Source organism: Caretta caretta, chromosome 14, assembly GCF_965140235.1.
Source record: "Caretta caretta isolate rCarCar2 chromosome 14, rCarCar1.hap1, whole genome shotgun sequence".
NCBI lineage: Eukaryota > Metazoa > Chordata > Testudines > Cheloniidae > Caretta > Caretta caretta.
The window spans coordinates 30,940,710-30,967,474 of record NC_134219.1 but is presented as its reverse complement, the minus strand read 5'-3'; the positions used below and the strand labels follow the sequence as shown (position 1 = coordinate 30,967,474).

Sequence of the window (26,765 nt, the reverse complement as noted above, 5' to 3'; positions counted from 1 at the left end):
GGTTACCTGAGCGGGCTCCATGCTTGCCGTGGTATGGCGTCTGCACAGGTAACTCAAGAAAAAAGGCGCAAAACAATTGTCTGCCCTTGCTTTCACGGAAGGAGGGAGGGAACGGGGGCCTGACGATATGTACCCAGAGCCACCCGCGACAATGTTTTAGCCCCATCAGGTACTGGGATTTCTACCCAGAATTCAAATGGGCGGCGGAGACTGTGGGAACTGTGGGATAGCTACCCACAGTGCAACGTTCCGGAAGTCGACAGTTGCCTCGGTACTGTGGACACACTCCACCGACTACATGCACTTAGAGCATTTGTGTGGGGACACACACAATCGACTGTATAAAAACGCTTTCTACAAAACCGACTTCTATAAATTCAACCTAATTTCATAGCGTAGACATACCCTAAGGTGCCACAAGTACTCCTTTTCTTTTTGTGAATACAGACTAACACGGCTGCTACTCTGAAGTGCTGTAGTAGTTACTCAAAGAATGGTCACGCTTGCAGTCATTGTGATGTATTTAAGCAGATCCCTGCTAAATGGATGGTGGATGGAGATATCGGGGGAAGGGAACAAAGTTGTTTCATTTAATTAGAGATTGTGACACTTTACTCTTGCCCATTTGTTATCAGGGTTCCCATTCGGTGCCCACACAGATTGGTGTGCCTGCTACAGGCACAGAGCCCCTTCTAGGCTGGAGTTTGGACATTTTTGTTGACAAGCTATCATAGAATATCAGGGTTGGAAGGGACGTCAGGAGGTCATCTAGTCCAACCCCCTGCTCAAAGCAGGACCAGTCCCCACCTAAATCATCCCAGCCAGGGCTTTGTCAAGCCTGACCTTAAAAACTTCTAAGGAAGGAGATTCCACCACCTCCCTAGGCAACGCATTCCAGTGTTTCACCACCCTCCTAGTGAAAAAGTTTTTCCTAATATCCAACCTAAACCTCCCCCCACTGCAACTTGAGACCATTACTCCTCGTTCTGTCATCTGCTACCACTGAGAACAGTCTAGAGTCTTTGGAACCCCCTTTCAGGTAGTTGAAAGCAGCTATCCAATCCCCCCTTCATTCTTCTGTTCCGCAGACTAAACAATCCCAGCTCCCACAGCCTCTCCTCGTAAGTCATGTGTTCTAGTCCCCTAATCATTTTTGTTGCCCTCCGCTGGACGTTTTCCAATTTTTTCACATCCTTTCTTGTAGTGTGGGGCCCAAAACTGGACACAGTACTCCAGATGAGGCCTCACCAATGTCGAATAAAGGGGAACGATCATGTCCCTCGATCTGCTGGCAATGCCCCTACTTATACATTCCAAAATGCCATTGGCCTTCTTAGCAACAAGGGCACACTGTTGACTTTTAGGAAAAACTTTTTCACTAGGAGGGTGGTGAAACACTGGAATGCGTTACCTAGGGAGGTGGTGGAATCTCCTTCCTTAGAAATTTTTAAGGTCAGGCTTGACAAAGCCTTGGCTGGGATGATTTAATTGGGGATCGGTCCTGCTTTGAGCAGGGGGTTGGACTAGATGACCTCCCGTGGTCCCTTCCAACCCTGATATTCTATGATTCTATGACTCATATCCAGCTTCTCGTCCACTGTAACCCCTAGGTCCTTTTCTGCAGAACTGCTGCCTAGCCATTCGGTCCCTAGTCTGTAGCGGTGCATGGGATTCTTCCGTCCTAAGTGCAGGACTCTGCACTTGTCCTTGTTGAACCTCATCAGATTTCTTTTGGCCCAATCCTCTAATTTGTCTAGGTCCCTCTGTATCCTATCCCTACCCTCCAGCGTATCTACCTCTCCTCCCAGTTTAGTGTCTGCTGAGGGTGCAATCCACACCATCCTCCAGATCATTTATGAAGATATTGAACAATTTAGGTAGCAATCTCATGCTCACCACCCAGTGTGGTACTAGCTACTCTGAGGAGCACTCTGGGATTCTTCTTAACACATGGTGTGAATACAGCAAGGAACATGACCTTGGGAAAAGCACCTGAAACCAGCACCAGTACGAGACTGGCTCACAGTGGCGGGTGGAGGGGGAATCAACTGTACTGGTGTGCAGTTCAGTGAGCACCTCAGAAACCTGAAGACCCTCTAGCACCATGGCAACAACAGGTCAGGTGCCAGCTGCCCGTGAAATGAGGAGTCTGGGTGCTCAGCACTGTTCAGAGCACAGAGCCTTGCATGACATGCTTCTGAGCAGGGGCCATGTCGTGCTTAGGCCAGAGGTGAAAGTAACTGAGGACACTTACTGGTACGGGGCAGGGCTTCGGGCGGAAGGGGCAGGGCTGGGGGGTCAGCATCCCCCACCCAGCCTTTCCAGGCCGCGTGGGGCTCCTGTTGATTTAAAGGGCCCGGGGCCCTGGATGCCGCTGCTGCGGTAGCGGCAGTGGCATCATGAGTCCCAGGCCCTTTTAAATAGCTGGCCCCAGGACAGCTGCTCCCTTTGCCCCCGCCCAGGCCCATTGGCTGCCGGGGCGGGGGTGGGGGGTGCAAAAGGGGCAGGGACTTTAAAGTGCTACAGGGTCCTTTGCCTCAGCAGCAGCGCTTTAATGTCCCTGCCCCTTTTGCCTCCCCTTCTGGCGGCCCTGCCAGTACGGACCCTACTGGCAGGGCCGCCGACAGGGGAGGCAAAAGGGGCGGGCTGGGTATGGTCTGGTGCGGGTTCTTACCGGTACACCGTACCGGCTCACTTTCACCCCTGCCAGAGGAAAGAAGATGGGGACAGCTCCAGAGAACACTGCCATGTGATTCATTCATGTGATTAAACATGCAGCTAGTGATTCATTTTTATTATCTTTGCACTTATTGTTTTATTTAAAAGGATTCAGGACTGCAGGCTGAGCAAGCATGATGGCATATCTCTGCATTGCCTGCTGCGTTTGTAGCTCTGTGACACCACAGTTGGAAGGGACCTCAGGTGGTCATCTAGTCCAACCCCCTGCTCAAAGCAGGACCAACCCCCAATTTTTGCCCCAGATCCCAAATGGCCCCCTCAAGGATTGAACTCACAACCCTCGGTTTAGCAGGCCAATGCTCAAACCACTGAGCTATCCCTCCCCCCACAAATAGAATGATAGAATGACCGATAGAATTCACCGATAGAATGACATCGAGTTCTGCTGTCACTGGCATTAAAGCTTTGTCCCTGGCAGTGTAGATTATGAGTCCCAGTGGCTGTATTCAGTAGAAAAGTCTTTTATTGGCCTCAGAACTTGGCCTCCTGGTTCTGTGCATTTGTGCTACCCTGGCTTGAATGGGGTGGTGGAAGGACAGCAGGGAAATCAGCTCTGCTGTAATCACTCCTGTCAAGGTTCCTCCCCCACTCTGAACTCTAGGGTACAGATGTGGGGACCTGCATGAAAAAAACCCCTAAGCTTATCTTTACCAGCTTAGGTCAAAACTTCCCCAAGGTACAAAATATTACACCCGTTATCCTTGGAATGGCCGCTACCACCACCAAACTAATACTGGTTACTGGGGAAGAGCTGTTTGGACGCGTCTTTCCCCCCAAAATACTTCCCAAAACCTTGCACCCCACTTCCTGGACAAGGTTTGGTAAAAAGCCTCACCAATTTGCCTAGGTGACTACAGACCCAGACCCTTGGATCTTAAGAACAATGAACAATCCTCCCAACACTTGCACCCCCCCTTTCCTGGGAAATGTTGGATAAAAAGCCTCACCAATTTGCATAGGTGACCACAGACCCAAACCCTTGGATCTGAGAACAATGAAAAAGCATTCAGTTTTTACAAGAAGACTTTTAATAAAAAAACTAGAAGTAAATAGAAATAAAGAAATCCCCCCTGTAAAATCAGGATGGTAGATATCTTACAGGGTAATTAGATTCAAAAACATAGAGAACCCCTCTAGGCAAAACCTTAAGTTACAAAAAAGATGCACAGACAGAAATAGTTATTCTATTCAGCACAATTCTTTTCTCAGCCATTTAAAGAAATCATAATCTAACACATACCTAGCTAGGTTACTTACTAAAAGTTCTAAGACTCCATTCCTGGTCTATCCCTGGCAGAAACCAGCATACCGAGAGACACAGACCCTTTGTTTCTCTCCCTCTTCCCAGCTTTTGAAAGTATCTTGTCTCCTCATTGGTCATTTTGGTCAGGTGCCAGCGAGGTTACCTTTAGCTTCTTAACCCTTTACAGGTGAGAGGAGCTTTCCCCTGGCCAGGAGGGATTTCAAAGGGGTTTACCCTTCCCTTTATATTTATGACAACTCCTCTGCATCCTAGCTCTATATCTAGTTAATGTTCACCTGAATTTCCCCCAAATCGAGCATTTGATTCTTGACAATGTTTCATACAGAGAAATTCCAGGCACGGAGTGAGAGTCCTATGATGAGCACATTTCCAATGCCCACCCTGGTAGCTAACTAGCTCTCTCCATTGCTTTCTCTCCCATTGTGTAATGTCCTACAAGGCTTCCTCAGGGCTTCAAGGTTTCCTTCTTGAAACTAATACAGGTAACAGGCCTCTGACCTGATTACCCAAAACCCCAAACCAGACCTTACCTACCTGCCTACTTACTTATTTTTAATGAATTAACCCTGAAATTTTTACCATGCTGTGTCTTCGGTCTGGGTTTGTTGCTAGAAGGAGCTTCTCAGTAATATGAAGATGGAATAAAAACATACCAGATCAATGACAAAGTTCAAACATGTTGGCCTTGTCTTGACACAGAATGTAATATGGGGTGATTATTTCTTCCCTGCATGGGGGGCAATGTTTAAATGTTTATGGCAATGCCATAAAATTATGTAAAAAAGGTACCAAGTGGCAATATTGCACAAAATTACCCCTTCCACACACAAAATTAATAGTAAATCATAAAAATACTGTAAAGGCACATCTGTCTCCAACATGTGTCTTAACCACAAAATACAGGTTGTGTGTCAATGCTCATAAAAATTAAAAAAACTTGCACATATAAAAAAATTGGGATCCCTTTAGTTTCCAGGAAACACAAACCCATAATAAAAGGTTAACACTTTCATAAACATGCACACAATGTAGGTATCAGAAAAATCACATTATTTAAAAAAAATGCCCAACATGGAAAAATTGAGCTCCCTATGGAAAACTCCAGCAGAAACCATCCCTTTACTAATAATCAAGCCATAAAAGACCCATTCAATCCCTAACACTATTAAGAAAGTATAACTATATTTGTAACTTGTGCAGAGGTCTGTATAAAGTTTCTGTATGCTTGGGTAATTATAACTTTAATTGTAACTTTAATAAAACTTATAAAATAAAATAAACCTTGCACTGGTAAATGTGTGTGTGGTCACTACCTTTGGTCTTTGTGTTCCTAAAAACTCTAAATCTAAAGCAAGTAGCAAAGGTAACTTTCACTGTGTTAAGCTTAAAACTGTAGCTGCCAGAGCCGAACCCATGGTGGTGTAATACCACATTGCAAAATTCACTTTAAATAAAATTAAAGGCTACCCACTCATAGCTGCAGCCCTCAATACCAGCTCCAGCATCACCTTCAGCACCATCCCCACTGCCTGCAGACCGACTTCCATGCTACCACGTCCAGCAGTTTAGATAGTTTAGAACTATCACTGTTTATTTGTACAGTGCTCAGCACACTGGGGCTGCAATCATGGGCGGTGCGTAATGGAGGCTTGGGGAGAGGCCGGAAGCGGGAGTGCAGTGGCGGATTACCGCACAGACCCACAGGGCCTATGCCCAGGGGTCCTGGCCAATTTGGGGCCCCCGGAAAAATCCCCACTGCTACAGCCTTGGGGCTGGAGGAGCTCTCACTCCAGGGCCACAGTGGGGACACAGAGCCTTTCTGGACTCGGGATCGCAGCGGACAGGGTGGAAAGGAATAAGCGGGGTGTGGGCCTCAGGAGAAGAGGTGGAGTGGCGATGGAATGGGGGCAGGTTCGTGGTTGGAACAGGGGCAGGCTCACAGGGGAAGGGGCGGAATGGGGTGGGTCCATGGGTAGGGCCTTGGGCGGAATGGTGGAACGGGGGATGGGCTCTGGGCTTGGCGCTCTGGCCAGGGCCAATTGCTCTGCTGCAGTCCCAGCCATGGGTGAGAGCTCAGCCCCAGCTGGGGCTATGCTCTGAGCCCCTCCTCTCCATGGTCCCAAAGGAGCTCTCAGGCAGAAGCAAAAGTAGAAGCTCTCCCTGCAGTTCCCAGCTGCCTCTCCTCATAGTCACAGCTCCCATCTTGCCGGCTCCAGCAGCTTTCACACAGGGCAGGGACTTGGCAACACCATGTGACCAAGCAGGGCCAGCAAATCCTGGCAAAAGTCTGGGGGAGCATGTGACCCCATGTGTCCCCCCCATGTCACCACTGCAGGGAGGAAGGTCTCGGGGCTTCAGCCCCACTCCTGAAGCCCCAAGCACCAGCAGGTGCTTCCCATGGGGCTGAAGCCCTGAGACCCCCCTCCCCACAGATTTGAAGCCCCAAACTCCTGCAGTCATGCCCCAGCTCTTAAACTTCTGAAGATTGTCATATGTGGCTTGGAGAGTCAGTAAGTTTGGCCACCTCTGCTATACAGGTATATATATAGGTGGGATCTTCAAAAGTGTCTGAATTATTTAGGAGCATGAATCTTGTTGACTTTCAGGATACTTTTGAAAATTCCACCATTGGTTTGTTTCTTTTGTAGGGTTTTTTTCCTAAATATCATACTCTAGCCTTCATTGCTATTGATACATTTTAATGTAGTTAACCAATCTGCTGTTGTCTTTTTTCTGTTGCTGATCACAGTGTGTTCTTTTGGTGGTAACTGACCTGATATATAAAATAATGTTGATTCCTTTTTTTGGTTGGTGTGGATGCTCCTGACTACACAGGACAAGTTCTGGTGTGAATTCTCTGTAACATAAAAAAGAAGCTTACAAGAAGTGGAAGGTTGGACATATGACCAGGGAAGAGTATAAAAATATTGCTCGGGCATGTAGGAATGAAATCAGGAGGGCCAAATCACACCTGGAGCTGCAGCTAGCCAGAGATGTCAAGAGTAACAAGAAGGGTTTCTTCAGGTATGTTGGCAACAAGAAGAAAGCCAAGGAAAGTGTGGGCCCCTTAATGAATGAGGGAGGCAACCTAGTGACAGAGGATGTGGAAAAAGCTAATGTACTCAATGCTTTTTTTGCCTCTGTCTTCACGAACAAGGTCAGCTCCCAGACTGCTGCGCTGGGCATCACAAAATGGGGAAGAGATGGCCAGCCCTCTGTGGAGAAAGAGGTGGTTAGGGACTATTTAGAAAAGCTGGACGTGCACAAGTCCATGGGGCCGGACGAGTTGCATCCAAGAGTGCTAAAGGAATTGGCGGCTGTGATTGCAGAGCCATTGGCCATTATCTTTGAAAACTCGTGGCGAACAGGGGAAGTCCCGGATGACTGGAAAAAGGCTAATGTAGTGCCAATCTTTAAAAAAGGGAAGAAGGAGGATCCTGGGAACTACAGGCCAGTCAGCCTCACCTCAGTCCCCGGAAAAATCATGGAGCAAGTCCTCAAAGAATCAATCCTGAAGCACTTACATGAGAGGAAAGTGATCAGAAACAGTCAGCTCATGCTCAAATAAATTGGTTAGTCTCTAAGGTGCCACAAGTACTCCTTTTCTTTTTGTGAATACAGACTAACACGGCTGTTACTCTGAAACCAGTCAGCATGGATTCACCAAGGGAAGGTCATGCCTGACTAATCTAATCGCCTTCTATGATGAGATTACTGGTTCTGTGGATGAAGGGAAAGCAGTGGATGTATTGTTTCTTGACTTTAGCAAAGCTTTTGACACGGTCTCCCACAGTATTCTTGTCAGCAAGTTAAAGAAGTATGGGCTGGATGAATGCACTATAAGGTGGGTAGAAAGCTGGCTAGATTGTCGGGCTCAACGGGTAGTGATCAATGGCTCCATGTCTAGTTGGCAGCCGGTATCAAGTGGAGTGCCCCAGGGCTCGGTCCTGGGGCCGGTTTTGTTCAATATCTTCATAAATGATCTGGAGGATGGTGTGGATTGCACTCTCAGCAAATTTGCGGATGATACTAAACTGGGAGGAGAGGTAGATACGCTGGAGGGTAGGGATAGGATACAGAGGGACCTAGACAAATTAGAGGATTGGGTCAAAAGAAATCTGATGAGGTTCAACAAGGACAAGTGCAGAGTCCTGCACTTAGGACGGAAGAATCCAATGCACTGCTACAGATTAGGGACCGAATGGTTCTTCCCTGATACTAGTCACACGGTGGTAGGAGGGGTGAAGCAATCATCCCAGAGAATTGGGGGGTGGGGGTTTAGTTGGGATTGTGCTACATGTCAACCCAAAAACCGCAGCCCCTCATTTTAAATGGCCAACCCAACAGGTGCTTGGTATGGGAAAGGAGGGAGCTGCTGCGTGAAACCATTCCCACATGTTATGAAGGCTGACGAAGCTGAAAGACTGTGGCTTACCATGGCCACCTGCAAGCCGAATTCTGTTGCCCGGCCCTGCGTGTGTGATCTCTCACACCAAACCGGCAGACCCTCAATATAAGAGGCAAAATGCGACCTTGTCCTGAAAGCACATGTGCTATGTAATGTTAACAGCTTGGTTCACTGTGAAAGAGTCTACCCATTGTTCTCTAAAATGTGTCTTTTTAAATACTACCCTCCCTTTTTTTCCTCCCACAGCTGCAAATGTTTCAATGCTCCCCCTATCATCTCCGTCCCAGAGGCTAGCGCAGATAAGAAGGCGAAAAAAACGCACTCGCGATGAAATGTTCTCTGAGCTCATGCAGTCCTCCCGCACTGAAAAAGCTCGGCAGAATGCATGGAGGCAAACAATGGCAGAGTCCAGGAAAGCAGAAAATGAATGCGAGGACAGGAGAGATGAGCAAAATGAGAGGTGGTGGCAGCGTGATGAGAGAAGGCAGGACGCAATGCAGAGGCTACTGGGTGTGCTCCGGTGTCTGGTGGAGCTGCAGGAAAGGCAGCAGGAGCACAGATGGCCGCTGCAGCCCCTGTGTAACTGCCCCCCCTCCTCCCCAGTTCCATAGCCTCCTCACCCAGATGCCCAAGAACGCGGGGGATGGCTCCGGGCACCCAACCACTCCACCCCAGAGGACTGCCCAAGCAACAGAAGGCTGGCATTCAATAAGTTTTGAAGTGCAGTGTGGCCTTGTCCTTCCCTTCTCCCCCACCCCTCCTGGGCTACCTTGGCAGTTATCCCCCTATTTGTGTGATGAATTAATAAAAAATGCATAATTTTGAAACAACGACTTTATTGTCTCTGCAAGCGGTCCAATCCTCTAATTTGCCTAGGTCCCTCTGAATCCTATCCCTACCCTCCAGCGTATCTACCACTCCTCCCAGTTTAGTGTCGTCTGCAAACTTGCTGAGGGTGCAATCCACACCATCCTCCAGATCATTAATGAAGATATTGAACAAAACCGGCCCCAGGACCGACTCTTGGGGCACTCCATCTCAGAACTCCCACGCTTCCCCCAGAGTTCCCAAAGGCAGGGTTGAGCCCCATGTCTAGACAAGGCTGCTCTTCTCTGTCTGGAATGATGCAGTCAGCTTCTAAGGGAGGCCTCATTCAGTGACAGATTTTACCCCCACACCATCCTATAGTGCAAGTTTATTCTTTATGATCCTATAGCTTCAATGCTGACTGAGTTCCTGGGTTGTCCATCCCCTGAGCCCAGGGCATGTTCCCAGGGAAGGTCAAGTGATGAATTCATATGGGGAGCAATGAATGCTCACTTCTGCAGGAAAAGAACTATAATCAAATAAAAAGAATGAGGAGTCCTTGTGACACCTTAGAGACTAACAAATTTATTTGAGCATAAGCTTCCGTGGGCTAAAACCCACTTCATCGCAACACCCATTGTTTCATGTTCTCTGTGTATAGATATATCTTCCTACTGTATTTTCCACTGCATGCATCCCATGAAGTGGGTTTTAGCCCACGGAAGCTTATGCCCAAATAAATTTGTTAGTCGCTAAGGTGCCACAAGGACTCCTCGTTCTTTTTGCTGATACAGACTAACACAGCTGCCACTCTGAGACCTATAGTCACTGGAGCAGAGTTCTGCACCCTGCATCTTCTATCTGCCAGCGCCCTGACCACCAGGGTACAGAGTCATTGTTGCTTTCTTCACTTTCTTGCTCTGGCTCAGTGACTTTTCATTATTTATTCACAGTGGAACAGCTTCACCAGGAGAGACTAAGGGAACCTCTCATCAGAACATTCTATAGCTCAGTGCTTGGGGCTTTCATCTAAGGCAGATGTGGACAAACTATGACCTGCGGGCCACATCCGGCCCACGGGACCGTCCTGCCCGGCCCTTGAGCTCCCGGCCAGGGAGGCTAGCCCCTGACCCTTCCCCTGCTGCCCCCCTCCCCCGCAGGCACTCCGGCCATGGTGGCGGCACAGCTGCCAGTCCTGCCGCTCTGAGCAGCATGGTAAGGGGGCAGGGAGCGGGGGGGGGAGGGGTTGGATGGGGCAGGCGTCCCATGGGGTGGTCAGGGGACAAGGAGCGGGGGGGGGGGTTGGATAGGTCGGGGATTCTGAGGGGAGCAATCAGGGGGCAGGAAGTGGGAGGGGGCGGATAGGGGGCAGGGCCCAGGCTGTTTGGGGAGGCCCTCCGTACAGTTTTGCAACCCTGATGTAGCCCTTGGGCCAAAAAGTTTCCCCCCCGTGACCTAAGGAGTCACTTGCACTCAGTAGGAGACCCTTTCTCTTCACCAAGAAGAGTGGAATTGAACCTAAATCTCCCACTCCCACTAGTCTAAAAGTTATAAAGGATCTGCCTCTGGATTTTGCATGAGTCCCATTCCAGTATGCTCAGAACACATACAGTGGATCAGGCCCCACAGGTGTCCCACTGCCTGTCTTCTGGTTTAAGGATCCCATTGGTGCTTAGACATGAGTTAGGTGTCTGGATGCCTAGAGTGAGGCAGCAGTGCTCATGCCCAGAAGCAGAAACTTAGATGCCATGTTGGCATTGAGTGAGTTTCATCTGCCTAGAGGGGTAGGTGGCAGCTAAGCAGGGGTTGTCTGGATTTCACTGGCACCTAATTCTGGGAGTTAGGCACCTAAATCTGGGCTTTAGGCACCTAAGTCCCTTAGTGATCTGGGTTTTCACCTCTCTGTGCCTCAGTTTCTCTATCTGTAAAATGGGGATAGTGAAATTTATGTCCATTGTAAAATACTTGAGGTCCAATGATGAAAAGACAGAAGCTGACAGGCATGAGATTGTTTTTCAACATGAATGACTGGATCAGTTTCAGAGGAAGAAGAAGGGTTGCAAGTGCTTTGGAGGATAGGATTAAAATTCAAAATGATTTGGACAAACTGGAGACAGGTCTGAAGTAAATCAGATGAAATTCAATAAGGACAAATGCAAAATACTACACTTAGGAAGCAACAATCAATTGCACACATACAAAATGGGACATGACTGCCTAGGAAGGAGTACTGCGGAAAGGGATCTGGGGGTCATAGTGGATTGCAAGCTAAATATGAGTCAACATTGTAATGCTGTTGCAAAAAAAGCAAACATCATTCTGGGATGTATTAGCAGGAATGTTGTAAGCACGACATGTGAAAAAAGAAAAGGAGGACTTGTGGCACCTTAGAGACTAACCAATTTATTTGAGCATAAGCTTTCGTGAGCTACAGCTTACTTCATCGGATGCATTCAGTGGAAAATACAGTGGGGAGATATATACAAAGAGAACGTGAAACAATGGGTATTACCATACACTCTGTAACGAGAGTGATCAAATAAGGTGAGCTATTACCAACAGGAGAGCGGGGGCGGGGGGAACCTTTTGTAGTGATAATCAAGGACCATTTCCAGCAGTTGACAAGAACGTCTGAGGAACGGGGGTGGGGGGGGAATAAACATGGGGAAATGGTTTTACTTTGTGTAATGACCCATCCACTCCCAGTCTTTATTCAAGCCTAAGTTAATTGTATCCAGTTTGCAAATTAATTCCAATTCAGCAGTCTCTCGTTGGAGTCTGTTTTTGAAGTTTTTTTGTTGAAGAATTGCCACTTTTAGGTCTGTAATCGAGTGACCAAAGAGACTGAAGTGTTCTCCGACTGGTTTTTGAATGTTATAATTCTTGACGTCTGATTTGTGTCCATTTATTCTTTTACATAGAGACTGTCCAGTTTGGCCAATGTACATGGCAGAGGGGAATTGCTATCACATTGGTAGATGTGCAGACATGAGAAGTAATTCTTCCGCTCTACTCTGTGTTGATTAGGCCTCAACTGGAGTATTGTGTCCAGTTTTGAGCGCCACATTTCAGGAAAGATGTGGACAAATTGGAGAAAGTCCAGAGAAGAGCAACAAAAATGATTAAAGGTCAAGAAAACATGACCTATGAGGGAGGACTGAAAAAAACTGGGTTTGTTTAGTCTGGAGAAGAGAGACTGAGGGGGGGGGGCATGATAACAGCCTTCAAGATATAAGGTTGTTACGAGGAGGAGGGAGAAAAATTGTTCTCCTTAACCTCTGAGGATAGGACAAGAAGCAATGGGGTTAAATTGCAGCAAGGGCGGTTTAGGTTGGACATTAGGAAAAACTTCCTAACTGTCAGAGTGGTTGTCAAGGTTCCTCCCCCACTCTGAACTCTAGGGTACAGATGTGGAGACCTGCATGAAAGACCCCCTAAGCTTATTCTTACCAGCTTAGGTTAAAAACTTCCCCAAGGTACAAGGTTTGCCTTGTCCTTGAACAGTATGCTGCCACCACCAAGCGTTTTAAACAAAGAACAGGGAAAGAGACCACTTGGAGTTGTCTTCCCCCAGAATACCCCCCCTCCCCCCGCAAGTCCTACACCCTGTTTCCTGGGAAAGGCTTGATAAGAATCCTCACCAATTGGTACAGGTGAACACAGACCCAAACCCTTGGATCTTAAGAACAATGAAAAATCAATCAGGTTCTTAAAAGAAGAGTTTTAATTAAAGAAAAGGTAAAAGAATCACATGTGTAAAATCAGGATGGTAAATACCTTACAGGGCTATCAGATTCAAAACAGAGAGAATGCCTCTAGGCAAAACCTTAAGTTACAAAAAGACACAAAAACAGGAATACACATTCCCTCCAGCACAGCTTATTTTACAGGCCATTAAACAAAAGAAAATCTAATGCATTTTCTAGCTAGATTACTTACTAACTTTACAGGAGTTGTAAGGCTTGCATTCCTGGTCTGTTCCCAGCAAAAGCATCACACAGACAGACCAATCCCTTTGTCCCCCCCTCCAGATTTGAAAGTATCTTGTCCCCTCATTGGTCATTTTGGGTCAGGTGCCAGCGAAGGTACCTTAGCTTCTCAACCCTTTACAGGTGAAACGGTTTTGCCTCTGGCCAGGAGGGATTTTATAGCACTGTATACAGACAGGTGGTTACCCTTCCCTTTATATTTATGACAGTGGTTAAGCACTGGAATAAATTGCCTAGGGAGGTGGTGGAATCTCCATCATTGGGGATTTTTAAGAGCAGGTTGGACAAACATCTGTCAGGGATGGTCTAGATAATACTTAGTCCTGCCTTGAATGCAGGGAACTGGACTAGATGATCTCTCAAGGTCCCTTCCAGTTCTAGGATTTCTATGATTCTATTATTCTAATTTCTGCTGGCTGGACTGGGGAAACTGGAAAGGGAGACCGTGAAGAAATGAGGTGAAAATGCCACCAAATTTTCCAAAGAAATTTCCCATCTTAACAAGCTGATCAGTGAGATGGAAGGGAAGTGCCAGCAGCCAACAGCCAGCAAGTGAATTCCTGCAGGGGAAGAAGCTTATCTAAGAAATGCAGGTGGAGAAGCTTATCTAAGAAATGCAAACAGACCTGGAGAAAGGAGGGGCTGTGGGCAGCTGGGTTAAAAAGCTGAGCACAGAAAGCGTGCATTCAGAGGCAGCCTGAACCTTTTCGAGCAGGCCTGAAAAATGACACATTTTCACCCCTATGACATATACTCAATTCCTGTACACCATTATCTCCTGACTCTGCACAGGACTGGCCTAGTGAGTGGGGCTAGGGTCAGTGAGATGATCTTAGAAAGACTTTACTGACTTAGTGTGTGTGTGTGTGTGCATGTGCATCTGTGCATGCATCCTCTTTTACGCGGCTCCTGCTGCAGAGAAAATGATAGTCCAGTAGTTCAGGTGTTGGTTAACCTGAGAGACCCAGGCTTAATTCCTGCTCTGTGTGAACTCAGACAAGTCACTTCTTCTGCCTGTGCCTGACTTTTCCTCTTCTAAAGTAGGAATAAAAACCCTTCCCCACCTTCCAGAGGTGTTGTGAGACTGAACGTATCAAAGCTTGGGAGGTGCTCAGATAGTGCAGGGATGAGAGCCGGAGAAGCACCTGCAGTAGCTAGAAGTGGAGCCATTTCCTTCCCACATCAAAGCACTAACAAATCACATTGGGTTGTCTCCAACTTTCCTGATTTCACCCTGACTCTTTCAATAGCTGGCATTTCTCTTAATGCCCCAGCTCTTGCAATCCTATGGTGAGAGGAGAATCTCAGCTCTCATTCTAACAACAGTCAGTTTCTTGCTCTTGTGGTGGAGTAGAAAAACTTGAGAACACGACTAGAAGAAAATCTCAGTGCTCAGAAAACCAAAAAGTCCAAAATGTATTTTTTTAGAAAATAAATCTCATGTTTCCTTTAGTTAATCTCATGATTTTTGAACACTTGGTGCTTGCAAAATTGCATTGGCATTGATCAGTTTATGTTTTCCGGTCTTTCTTTCTTTCTTTCTTTCTTTCTTTCTTTCTTTCTTTCTTTCTAAACAGTGCAAATATATCAAAATACCAGATTTATCGTAACACACAAAGTAAGTAAAGAGGGTTAGACTAAAGGGAGGGAAGGAAAAGCAACTTACCTACGTTAAGGGTCTACATTAATATAGACCTCTAAAAAGTGAGCCCAAATGGCTTTGAATTTTTCAGGCCTTCCCCTTGTACAGAATGCTGGTCATTCATTAGGTGTGAGCTCAGCCATATCACTGAGCCAGGCATAAATGTTTGGTGCGGACTGAGTTGTCCATTTTTGCAGGACTAATTTTCCAGCAACCAAAGCTGCACACTGGAACCACACCCCCTTCTTACCAAATATTCCTGATACATGGAGGTTATGTCCAAGAATAAAACATAAGAGGGAGGGCTCCAACTTAGCATCCAATATTAATTTGTCCCTTTTACCCACCTCATCCCAGAATTTCCCAAAGCATATGAGCTATTGTAGCACCAAGACAGTTAAATTTCTAATAGTGATCAACATTTAGGAAGCCCTCTACTATTAGCCTATGTGGGGACCAGTTTATTTGAAAGGTGGTCTGCAGTTGCTTTTTTTAACATTAGATACAATTGTATTCCATTGGGTCGGAGATATCTGTGTATCCAAATCTCTATTCCAAGCAGCTCTTGAGTTATCAGTCTTTGACTGAGCTTTTTAGGCCAGAAACCCGTAAAAGGATATCGCTGGCTGAATAAATCCAGGAAGTTTCCTACAAAATAATAAAAGTTCTGGAGGTTCTGGAGCTCCCAATACATCCAGTCCAAATACATTGGTAAACCAATGTTTTAACTGTTATTTAAATGTTCCAGAGCAGGGCAAGGCAAATTGTTACTGTAGGTCTACAAATGGTTTAAACTGATTACTGTCAGTTAGCCAAGACACAGTCATAATTCCTCTCTCCATCCAATCCCTCCACATCAAAGTTTTGCCATTGATTTTAAATACAGGATTACACCATAGAACCGCTTCTACATGGAAAGAAGGATGGAAGCAGAACTTTCTAACTACATTTGACCAGGCTTGTTCTGCAGCAACTCTTGTAGGAGCTCACGAGCCAATAAATTTATAATAATTTGAACCTACAATCATAGGCGCCGACTTTCATTGTTCCTGGTGGGTGGTCGACCCCACCCCCGCCCTTGGCCCTGCCTCTGCACAGCCCTCACCCCACCCCCATCCCATCTCTTTCCCAAAATCCCCACCCCATTCCACCCCCTTCCCCGAAGTCCCAACCCCTGCCCCCCCTCTTCTCTGCCTCCTCCCCTGAGCCCACCGCATCCCCGCTCCTCCCTGCTCCCTCCTGGAAAGTCCTAAGTGCCACCAAACAGCACTGGGAGGTAGGTAGAGGAGTGGAGACATGGCTTGTTTGTGGGGGGGAAGGAGTTGAAGTTGAATGTGAAAAAGAGATCTGCAAGAGAAAGTGTCATTGACTTAGGAACAAACATGTGTCAAAAGAAGGACATTGCAACAATGGTGACACTGTGACCAGTTAAAAGAATCTCACAGGGAAATACATGGTGAGATGTGGCTCCTCTGTGCTTTATTATTAAGCCATTGAAAGTCCAAGCAATAATCTGGTTACTGAACATGGTTAATTACTGAAAAGGGGAATATCAGGGATGGGGCATGGCGGAGCTCCATTAGAGAATCACAGGACTGGAAGGGACCTCGAGAGGTCATCTAGTCTAGTCCCCTGCACTCAAGGTAGGACTAAGTATTATCTAAACCATCCCTCACAGGTGTTTGTCCAACCTGCTCTTAAAAATCCCCAGTGATGGAGATTCCACCACCAACCCTAGGAAATTTATTCCAGTGCTTAACCACTCTGACAGTTGGGAAGATTTTCCTAATGTCCAACCTAAACCGCCCTTGCTGCAATTTAAGCCCATTGCTTCTTGTCCTATCCACAGAGGTTTCGGAGAACAATTTTTCTCCCTCCTCCTTGTAACAACCTTTTATGTACTTGAAAACTGTTATCATGTCCCCACTCGGTGAAAGTAAGCTGGTATGGTACGGCATACCGGTAAGAGCCGATACACAGCCAACCATATCAGCAGGGCCGCTAATGTGCGGAGTGGGGGTGGTGGTAAAAGGTAGCAGACGGGAGCCCCGGACCCTTTAAATTGCTGCTGGAGCTCCAGGTGGCGTGGGCTGGGCAGCGCTGAAAGGCTGGCTGTGGGAGTCTGGCCCCAGTCCCGCCCCTTTTGCCCAAGGCCCACCCCTTCCAGGGGCCCAGAGCCACCTCCCCCCCCACCAAACTTGTTCAGGACCCCAGCCTCCCTGCATACCGGTAAGTCCCTTAAGTTACTTTCACCGCTGGTTACTATATAATTAGCGTTTGTGGTGCTGAGCATCAGCACACCTAAGTGTTTTTGTGAATGTAGCTGAATTGCTCATAATGCTGAAGATTCAGGCCAGTAAATAGGAGGCCCAATAAGAATTGTTCCACACTAACAACTGCAGAATCTCAGTCTATTCCACATACAGCATGGATGGGCACTGACCTGCTATGGAAATGGTTGACACTCTCTCCTGGTTCAGGCGGGGGTTCCTGACAGAGCAGGACACTTTCTGGTTGGATTCTTCTGTTATAACAATAGCAATCTTTGTTTGAAACAGACCAGTGGCCTCTTGCAATATGTTGTGAGAGGCTGATGGTAAGACCTGGCCCTGGAGATCTCTCCATTGAGCCTCAGGCTCTGGGTACCACCCAAATGATCAACACACAACCCGGATCCCTCCATCCTGGTGACCTTCCACAGGGATGTCAGGATCAGAGCCCACACCTAGAGGAAAATGGAATAAACAGGTGTTAATTCTACAGTACCCAGATGTGCCAAAAGTCTCATTACAGCATCTGTAGAGAGCTGGGAAAGTTCTGGTTTATTTTTATGACAGGTTTCAGAGTAACTGCCGTGTTAGTCTGTATTCGCAAAAAGAAAAGGAGTACTTGTGGCACCTTAGAGACTAACCAATTTATTTGAGCATGAGCTTTCGTGAGCTACAGCTCACTTGGTATCTCCTCTCATCTTTTATTGTTAATGGCCAGATGTGCAGGGGTTAATGTCTTTATAGAAACAGAACAGGCAATGCAGTGATGGGGCAAAGTCAGGTAAGTGTGAATGAATGACCAGGACTGCCAGCCTGTGAACAGAGCCATTGTATCATGGGATATACACAGACCATTGTATCAGCTTTATACATGTCACGTATAGACAAAGGAAAAGCATTAGATCTTATACATGAACTCCACTAGTAACCTCCCTCCAGCCTGACAATTCACCTTTCAGGCTTGGTCTACACTAGAGCTTACTTTGGTATAATTTACATCACTCAGGGGTGTGAATAATTCACACCCCTGAGTGACAGAAATTACACCAACCTAAGCGCTGGTGTGGACAGCGCTATGTCAGTGGGAAAGCTTCTCCTGCCGACATAGCTACCACCTCTTGCAGAGGTGGAGGTATTATGACAACGGAAGAGCTCTCTTCTGCTGGCATAGTTTCTTCACCAGATGCACTACAGCAGCGCAGCTGCATCAGTGCAGCTGTACCACTGTAGCATTTCTAGTGTAGACAAGCCCTCAGTATGACTCTTTATAGTTGCCCCTTTAGCAGTTCATTATGCACCTTTCAATTTTCATATTAATCACCATCTTCTCTAATTTAACTAATAATTTCCCAGGTGGAACTGTATCAAATGCCTTACTGACATCCAGGTAGATTAGATCTAATGCTTTTCCTTTGTCTAAAGAAACAGTTATTTTCTCAAAAAAGGAGATCCAGTTGTTTGGCACAATATACCTTTTTAAAAACCATGTTATATTTTATCCCAGTTACTGTTTACTTCTTGTCCTGAACTATTTTTTCTTCCAAAATTTGGTCCAAGACCTTGCATACAATTGAAGTCACACTAACAGGCCTCTAGTTTCCTGGATCACTTTTTCTCTTTTCTTAAAAATAGAAACTATATTAATCATTCTCCAGTCCATAGGATACAATCCCCTAATTTACAAATTCATTAAAAATCCTAGCTATTGGGCTTGCTTTAATATTCTTGGATGGAGATTATCCGGGGCCCCCAGTTTAGTTCCATTAAGCTGCTTGAGTTTGGCTTCCAGCTTGGATGTGGTAATTTCCATGTCCTAATTCCCATTCCCTGCCACTACCCCATAGCACCTCAGTACCCTTATTAAAAACTATGGTAAAATATTTGTTTAGGTGTTGCTCTGGCAGCAACTTTGAGAAATGTTCAAGGGGAAAGGCCGGTGTAGGCCAGATCTCAGAGTGGGCATGACATAGCCCCTCCCCTTCCAGCCCTGTCCCTAATAACTACCAAGGTATTGGTGGGGGACAGTGACCCATGCCCCAGTTCTGCTTATTCCAGGGGAGGGTTCTTCATGGTTTTCCCCCACAACAGCTCACACCTGGCCTGGGACTCCCTTTCTGTGTCTGTGGCCCAGCCACAGTGTCCCAGGGTCAAGGCGATGTCAGGGATGGATTTGGTCATCGCTCACAATGGGAAGAATGTCACAGTGCTCCGTACAGCAGCTCCAGCTGAAACCAATGGAGACTGTTCCCCTTCCCCTCCCATTGAGAACAACAGGAGCTGCTCAGAGCCCCTGGAAACCTGCCCATGTCACACAGGTGCCAACATGTAGCAGTTCAGAGCTGAGCTCCTTTGGAAACATGGTCCTATGGTTCTACGGCCCCTGGCACCTGCAAGAGGCTATGTTGTTTTAAAGGGTAGTGGGCTTCCAACAAGGGCTGACTTCACTCGGGGCTCACACCACGTTATGTTGATGGAGTGAGCCCATCTGGTATACAAGGGGCCTCATGGACACATGCAGGTGCCATTTACACTCAGAGGGGGAGATTTTCACAAACACAGGGGAGTTAGGATCAATGGGGCTTGTGCTCCTAAATCCCTTAGAAGCTTTAGAAAATCTCCCTCTCCCTCCATCAGTTGCACCCAATCTAGCCCCAGGTGTTTCCCTTCCATCTTTCACCCTCTCACTCTGGAGCATGACAGTAGTAAGTTGATGATAAAAATACCTGCACACTCTCAACAACACCCCAGGGGAAAATTAGAAATGGTGATCGTTTCCTACATCTGTCAGTAAATAAAGCAGAACAGCAAATAAATGTGAACCTGGCAGTGGAGAAGTGACTGAACAGGTCTCTGAATCTGTGTGGGCATTTCTACAATCACAACTGATTTCCTGGTAGCGAAGTGACACTTTATCCCCCAAATCCCAGGAGCGAGGCCTGTTGATAGCAGCAGCTCCTCTGACTAATCAGCATAACAAGCCAGGAAATATTCAGGGGAGCAATTTAGTGGGAGTTGCAGTGAGTGAACCCCCTATCTGCAGAATCCTGTGCAGTTATTCCTGAGCCATTCCAATCTCTCCAGGGGGCTCCATGCTTTGCTAGCACCCAGAGCCATTCTCTCTAGAGAGAGCTCCTTCTTCCAGTGACTGCTTCCCTTTCCCAGGCTGTAACATCCATCCTGCTGGAGGGGTCAGGGAGCCACAGGGTTTAACTCCAGCCTGCTCCTCAGGTTTTCATTAAGTTAATACATTTTATATTAAATGGAAGCACCGTCCTCTCTTCGAACATCCATCAGCTTCAAAACTGCAACTACAATAGCGCCTGGAACGTCACTGTAACTGGATCCTTCTCACAGCATGGTTATGGCACAAAGTTCAAATTCCTCTGACACACCCACAGTGCTAGTGAGAAGACAGCTGTGGTGCCAGCAAACCAGCTCTTTTGACTGGTGACACAATCAGTTCTGCAGACTTTTTTCCTTGTGCTCCAGGAGTCACGGTAATTATCTCCACCCTGTGTAAAGAACTGGACCAAAGTCTGCTTCAGCAGCCACTAGACTCTGTGGCCATCTTAATTTATTCTAGTGCCCTGAAATATTCTTCATTCCCATTCCCCACCCTCCAAACACATGCAAAACTTGTGGCTGAAAAGTTCACCATGGGCGAAGGGTGAGGCTTCCACTCGAGGAGGCTAGCCCCCCATCCCGCTTCTTATGCCCGTGGCCCTGCCCGTCCCTTCCCAGCTCAGTGCGGGTGTCCCTCCTTTCCTTCCCCCCTCCTCCCCACTTGGGACCTCGACAGTCACTCCTCCCCCCTCTCAGCTCTCCTTCCCTACCTTATTTTTATTCTGTCCTATCCCTCTCCTTTTGCAAATATTTCAATTGTTAATCTTCTTTTTTGTATCTTTAATAAAAGGTTAAATGGATTTTTCAATGATGTGTTTGCCATGAGACAACGCTGGCTGAGGTCTCTGAAAACCAACCCCCAAACCTTGTTTAACACTGTTTAATGTTAGACAGTGACAGGGTCATGTTAACACTTTTGACTCTTTGGACTCATTTATTCCATCTGTTGCTTGTATTCGACTATGACTGGAAATCAGTTTCCACATGTAGGGTTCAGGAGATGTGCCAGGGCACGTTGGTGTCTATATTCCCTCCTACTGTCGGCCAAGGTGGGAAAAATGAAAAATCGAACAATGTAATAATAGTAAAGTGACCACTTTTGTTCTACTCCTGCTTCTGTCAGGGGAATTCTCTGTCCATCTGTATTTCTGAAATGCCCAGCAACACGGGATCCAGGTACTCATAAAACCTTTCTATTTAAAGGCCCTTCACATTCTTCACTTAACATCCACTCATTCCTAAGCTGGCAGGAGGGGGAAAACCCCTGACCTGTGGCCTTGGAAACACCAGCAGATGCTGCTCAAATGCAGAAATTTTGCTGGTATGAATGTCAGGATCCTGCACCCCTGAGATCGATGGGATCTTTGCCTTTAACTCCAGGGGGTGGAGGATCAAGCCCTACTGCTGCAGTCCTTGCATGCGAGTCACATCATCTACTGAGCTCAGTGAAAATGTAGAAAGCACCAGGACTGCAAGATGGGATCCTTGAATACATTCAGACTTTGATCTTAGAGCTTGTATCGTCCCAGCCCATCTTTCCAGGGCTCATTCTTGTTTAAATAAGAGCAGGTCTATCAGCTGCTCTCCCCAGTGCAAACTGTGTGTTCAATACACTTGTCACTGGTTTAACAAGGCCATTGCAGCTCTGCCTTAGATTGCATCGTCCCCCTGTAAATGCAGAGTTAATTAATAACTCTGCCCTTGCTGGGCTGGATTGTTTGGAGAAACTCCTATACCATCACTACTGCAGAGTCAGATGTTTTGAGCCCAGCCCCCCAGATAGGAGAGGAATGGCTCTGGGTGATTTAGGGGAGCAGCAGAGCTGGGGGTACAGAGGGGATGGGCAGCTTATGGGCTATTGGGTTGTAGGAGGAGTATGGGGTTGTTGCAGGTGCTGTGGGAGAGATGTAGGAGAGAAGGTTTATTCATAAAAGGAAAAAGATATAGATGAGAGCTAGAATTGGTTAAATGGAATCAATTACATACAGAATTGGCAAAGTTCTTGATGGCAGGCTTGCAGCAGTGATAGAATAGACTGCAGGTTCAAATCAAGTCTCTGGAGAACATCCACAGCTGGGATGGGTCATCAGTCCTTCGTTCAATGCTTCAGTGTAGCAAAGTCCCTCCAGAGGTAAGAAGCAGGATTGAAGACAAGATGGAGGAGCTGCAGCAGCTTTTTATATTCTCTTGCCATGTGGTCTTTCTTTCTCTGTTCCAAAGACAAGCTGTCCATTACATGGCATGGAAAAACCGCAGAGTTCTCTCCATAGACATGTCCCTGCATAACTTGCTGAGTCACAAGGTGTGTCTGCCTTCTCTCAATGGGTCAATTGTAAAGCTGATGGTCCTAACAAGCAGTCTAGGCAGAGCTGACACCAGCTTGTCTGGGGTGTCACCCAGAAGCATAGCATAAGTTTGAAATACAGACAGTATAGAGCCAATACTTATATCTTTAAATACAAAAATGATACATGCAAACAGATAGCATAATCATAACCAGCAAATCATAACCTTGTCTTAGACACCTCATTTGATCCCCTTTATACAAGATCTGGTACCACTACAGGACCTTGGTTGCAACAATGATCTATACAGTCCCAGATTATGTCAATAACGTCACAAATGGGGCGGTGGGATGGGAAAGGATTGGGGGTTCTTGGGGGTGCAGAAAGGACAGCTGAGGGACTGGGGCTGTGGGGAGCTCTGTTTGGGGCAGAAGGGCTTGGGGAAGCAGGGGCCACAGGAAGAGAATGAAGGCTCAGAATGGGAGAACCCCTGCAAGGGGCACTGAGGAAATCACACCATAAGTTACTGCTCCCTCTTTGACCTAAGTAGTTAGCCAATATTTAGGACCTTGCTGGGTTGTTTCTGTCACACATGACCCCTGTACAGTGCCACAGTGGGCTGGGCCAAGAGGGAGAATCCCACCCATTAGTTCTTTTTTCAATGAGAGCTCAGATTCTGCATGCTGGTGGCACGGCCGGGTGAATTTGCTGGCTGTGAAGTCATGGGTCTGTTTGCTCTCTGTGTACTTGCAGTGTGGGAGGGGAAGGATAATGTGTTAGTTTTGCAGATGTTTATAGGGAGCTTGTCCCAGGCATGAGGGGCAGCACAGGAGAAAGCAGGAACTGGAAGGGTCTTCCCTGTATATTTAACAAGCCGTCGATGGAGGCTGGGATCATGGGATGACTGGAGGCAGGAATCGTTTCAATACTGAATGGGAGATGAAAGGGTAGGGACAGGGCATGCGGGACTTTGAAACTGAAGACAAGTAGCTTATGTGGCTACAATAGAGGTTGGGGAGCCAGTGAAGGGATTCATAGAGGGGGTGACATGGTAAGGGCAATTGGCTTGGAAAATGATCTTTGCAGAAGCAGTGGGAATGGATGTAAGTGGGGCAAGAGTGAATATATCAAGGGCAGGGAAAAGGACATTGCTATAATTTGAGACACCTGACACACTGGAGTCTAAGATGTCTTTTTGACATCTTGTGGATTTCTAGCCATCAGCTTTAACTCAGCCTGGCTAACACCTCACTGCTGACTGACTGCTATAGTATAACCTGCATGTGGGACCAGGGGACCCCCCATCTCCTGTTCATTCTGTGCATGTGAAGAGCTGATCCAAGCAGTAAGGGGACCAGACATCAACAAGACACAGACAGCCATGGCCTCAGCACCTTCCATACAGAAAGTGTTAGAAGAAGCCACTTGCTCCATCTGCCTGGAGTACCTGACAAAGCCGGTGACCATAGACTGTGGGCACAACTTCTGCCGATACTGCATCATCCAGTACAGTGAGCATGGGGAGCCTCAATCAGGCACAAAGATCCCCTGTCCCCAGTGCCAAGCGCCGTTCCAGGAATGGAAACTCCAGCCCAACAGGCAGCTCGCCAATATTGTAAAGAACATCAAACTATTGGGGTTAAAGTCAGGAAATGTGCAAAAGGAGAATCTTTGTGAAAGACATGAGGAGAAGCTCCAACTCTTCTGTGAGGAGAACAGAGAAGCCATCTGTGTGGTTTGCAGGCAGTCCCAGACTCATCACACTCATGCTGTGATCTCCATACAGGAGGCTGCCCAGGATTACAAGGTGAGAATCACTGCTGCTCTTGGCGAAGGAATCCCTTAAAGACCCCATTGTGCTTCTCTCCAGAACCAGCTGCTGGGGGCTGAGTGGGGACTCACATGGCTTAAGAGAGGTGGAGCCAGGCACTGCCAGGCTGGACAGTGAGGGGTCCGGCTGCCTCCCCCGCCCCCCAGACAGGTAGTGAAGAGTGGAGCCAGCCATGTCCATCTCTCTGCCAGGCTGCGCCTCCAGTGCCAGGTGACCACAGACACTTTAGAGAACCTGAGTGGGGGAAACCAGGGCTTGTGCCCTTCCCTCTTCAGTGTGTGGGTGAGGCCCGACGGGTTGGCTCAGACAGTGGGTTTAGGGCTTGTTGGCACCTTTGCAACATCAGGAAGGTGGCACCATGGATTCTGCATTACATGGATGTCTCTCAGGGAGGCTCAGGCATGTCCCAGTGCAGCTTTCCCCAGCCTAGGCAGGATGTGTATGTGGCTTGTGGAGATCCATGAAGTTGTTTGATTAAAGGCTAAATGGAGCAGAAGTGGAGCCTGTGGGGAACAGACAAAGGAAGGGGATCCAGTCAGTGTGGGAAATAGGTAGCTTTGGCCCTGAGATTAGTGACTTCCCCCAAACACGGATCACCTGAGAGCTGAGGCAATGGGAGAAGGGACATAGAGAAATGTTATGTCTGAACTAGCAGAGAAGGCAATAGACAGGCATAGGGAGCTGACAGATAGCTTCTGCTGTGGTGGCTTTATTGTTCAGCTGCAAATCTGAAACTAACATGAAAGCGAAGCTTTGCACTGGAAAGGGTGGAGTGCTCAAACATTGAAAGGAACAGTACATCACATTTGTCCACCCTGCTGCAAAAAACTTTCCAGACACATATACATTATCAATTAAATGGCTAACATGAAACACTGTATAACCTAAGTAACAATTGCAGGTGGACTACTGCATACTTTTAAATCGCAAAGGATCATGCTTCTGTTGAATAGCAACACTCTAACTAAACAATTTATAAGTTCAAGTACACAGCTCGTTATTGTATTCTCTTGTGATGGTGGTGTGGCAGTGTCCTGAACTACTGGAACAGTCAGTGGTAAGGAATCAGCTGGATATGGTACCAAAGTTTCTCTTAACAGGTCATTAAGACTAGGAGTTGTAATGGAAGGAGATTCAATCGAGGAACAGAAAGTCCTATTGGGACATCCCCGGACTTCGGCACTTGTTGAGGCTGCAACTGGTCCATATGTGATCTCCATAAAATACCATTGGCTAGTTTTACCAAAAACAATACAAGTCCTGTGCATTTTACAAATTCTCCCGGCACCCATTCTCTCAACAACTGTAGTTGCGAGTCCACATTAAGTCTCGAACTTGAAAAGAATGATGATGCATCTCACATAATCAGTTTGCATAGATTGGGATTTGGCTACAAGTGCGGCAATATCAGGATGTAGCAGGTCCCAACAGGGACGCAAAGATTGCTTCAAGCAAAGAGTTTCAGTTGTCTCCTGGGTAGTAGTATGGGGTGTGTGCCTGTAGATGAGCAAGGAATTTTCCAGTCTCTGACTCAGAATAGATTTGTTGCTTTTAAGGGTTGCTTAAGTGTCTGTACAAAAAGAGTTCTGCTAGTAAGTTTGAAGCCGGATAGTATGAGCATATGTGCTGAATTCCATTTGAAGCTAGGAACCTCTGAAATTCTGCAGAACAGAATTGAGGTCCATTGTCACTCACTAACTGTAACAGTAAACCAAACTATCTGAACAAGGTGCGAAGATGTCCAATGATCTTAGCAGTAGTAGCAGAAGTCATGCTGAAAACTACTGGTCATTTCAAATGGCTTTGACTAAGACCAAAAACATGTAACCTTCTAAAAATCTGGCAAAGTCCAGTGTGTCTGAGTCCACAACCAAGGTGTTTGAACAACCTGGCCAGGATCATGTTGAATTTGCTGGCACATAGGTATTGGAAGAAGATGAAGTGCTATAATTTGTCAATCCCGTCTAACAGATGTGACTCCAGGCTATGGCCTTCATCTGTACAATTCTAAGATGTTTGTGAAGAGCTTCCAAACCTGAGATTGAACTGATTTTGGAATGAGCATTCACATTTCCCATAAGATGCAACCATAATTCACAGATAATTCATGTTGACATGACATGAATTGTATAAACCGGGGATTCTTATAATCGAACCCTGTACCTTGTGGTACCATTCCCTTCACAAGAGAAAGCACATCATCTGCAGCAGTTTCTTTGTTGATGCCTGTGCTAGTAATAGGTAACCTATTCATCAAGCTGAGAGAGAACATTTCATCCGAAGTTTCTTTGGGTAAATGAGAGGTTGGGTATGGCTTGTGTGATGGCCTATCAGCATTGCCATGCTGAGTCCCTTTATGGAACTGAATAGTACAGGAATGAGCAAAAAGTAGCAATGCCCATCATTG

At 46.8% G+C, this 26,765-nt stretch overlaps 1 pseudogene; it reads left to right on the top strand.

The window, feature by feature from the left end:
* The first annotated feature begins 23,908 nt into the window (after nt 1-23,908).
* On the top strand, nt 23,909-25,035 carry LOC142069204 (tripartite motif-containing protein 10 pseudogene; annotated as a pseudogene).
* Nucleotides 25,036-26,765: the final 1,730 nt, after the last annotated feature.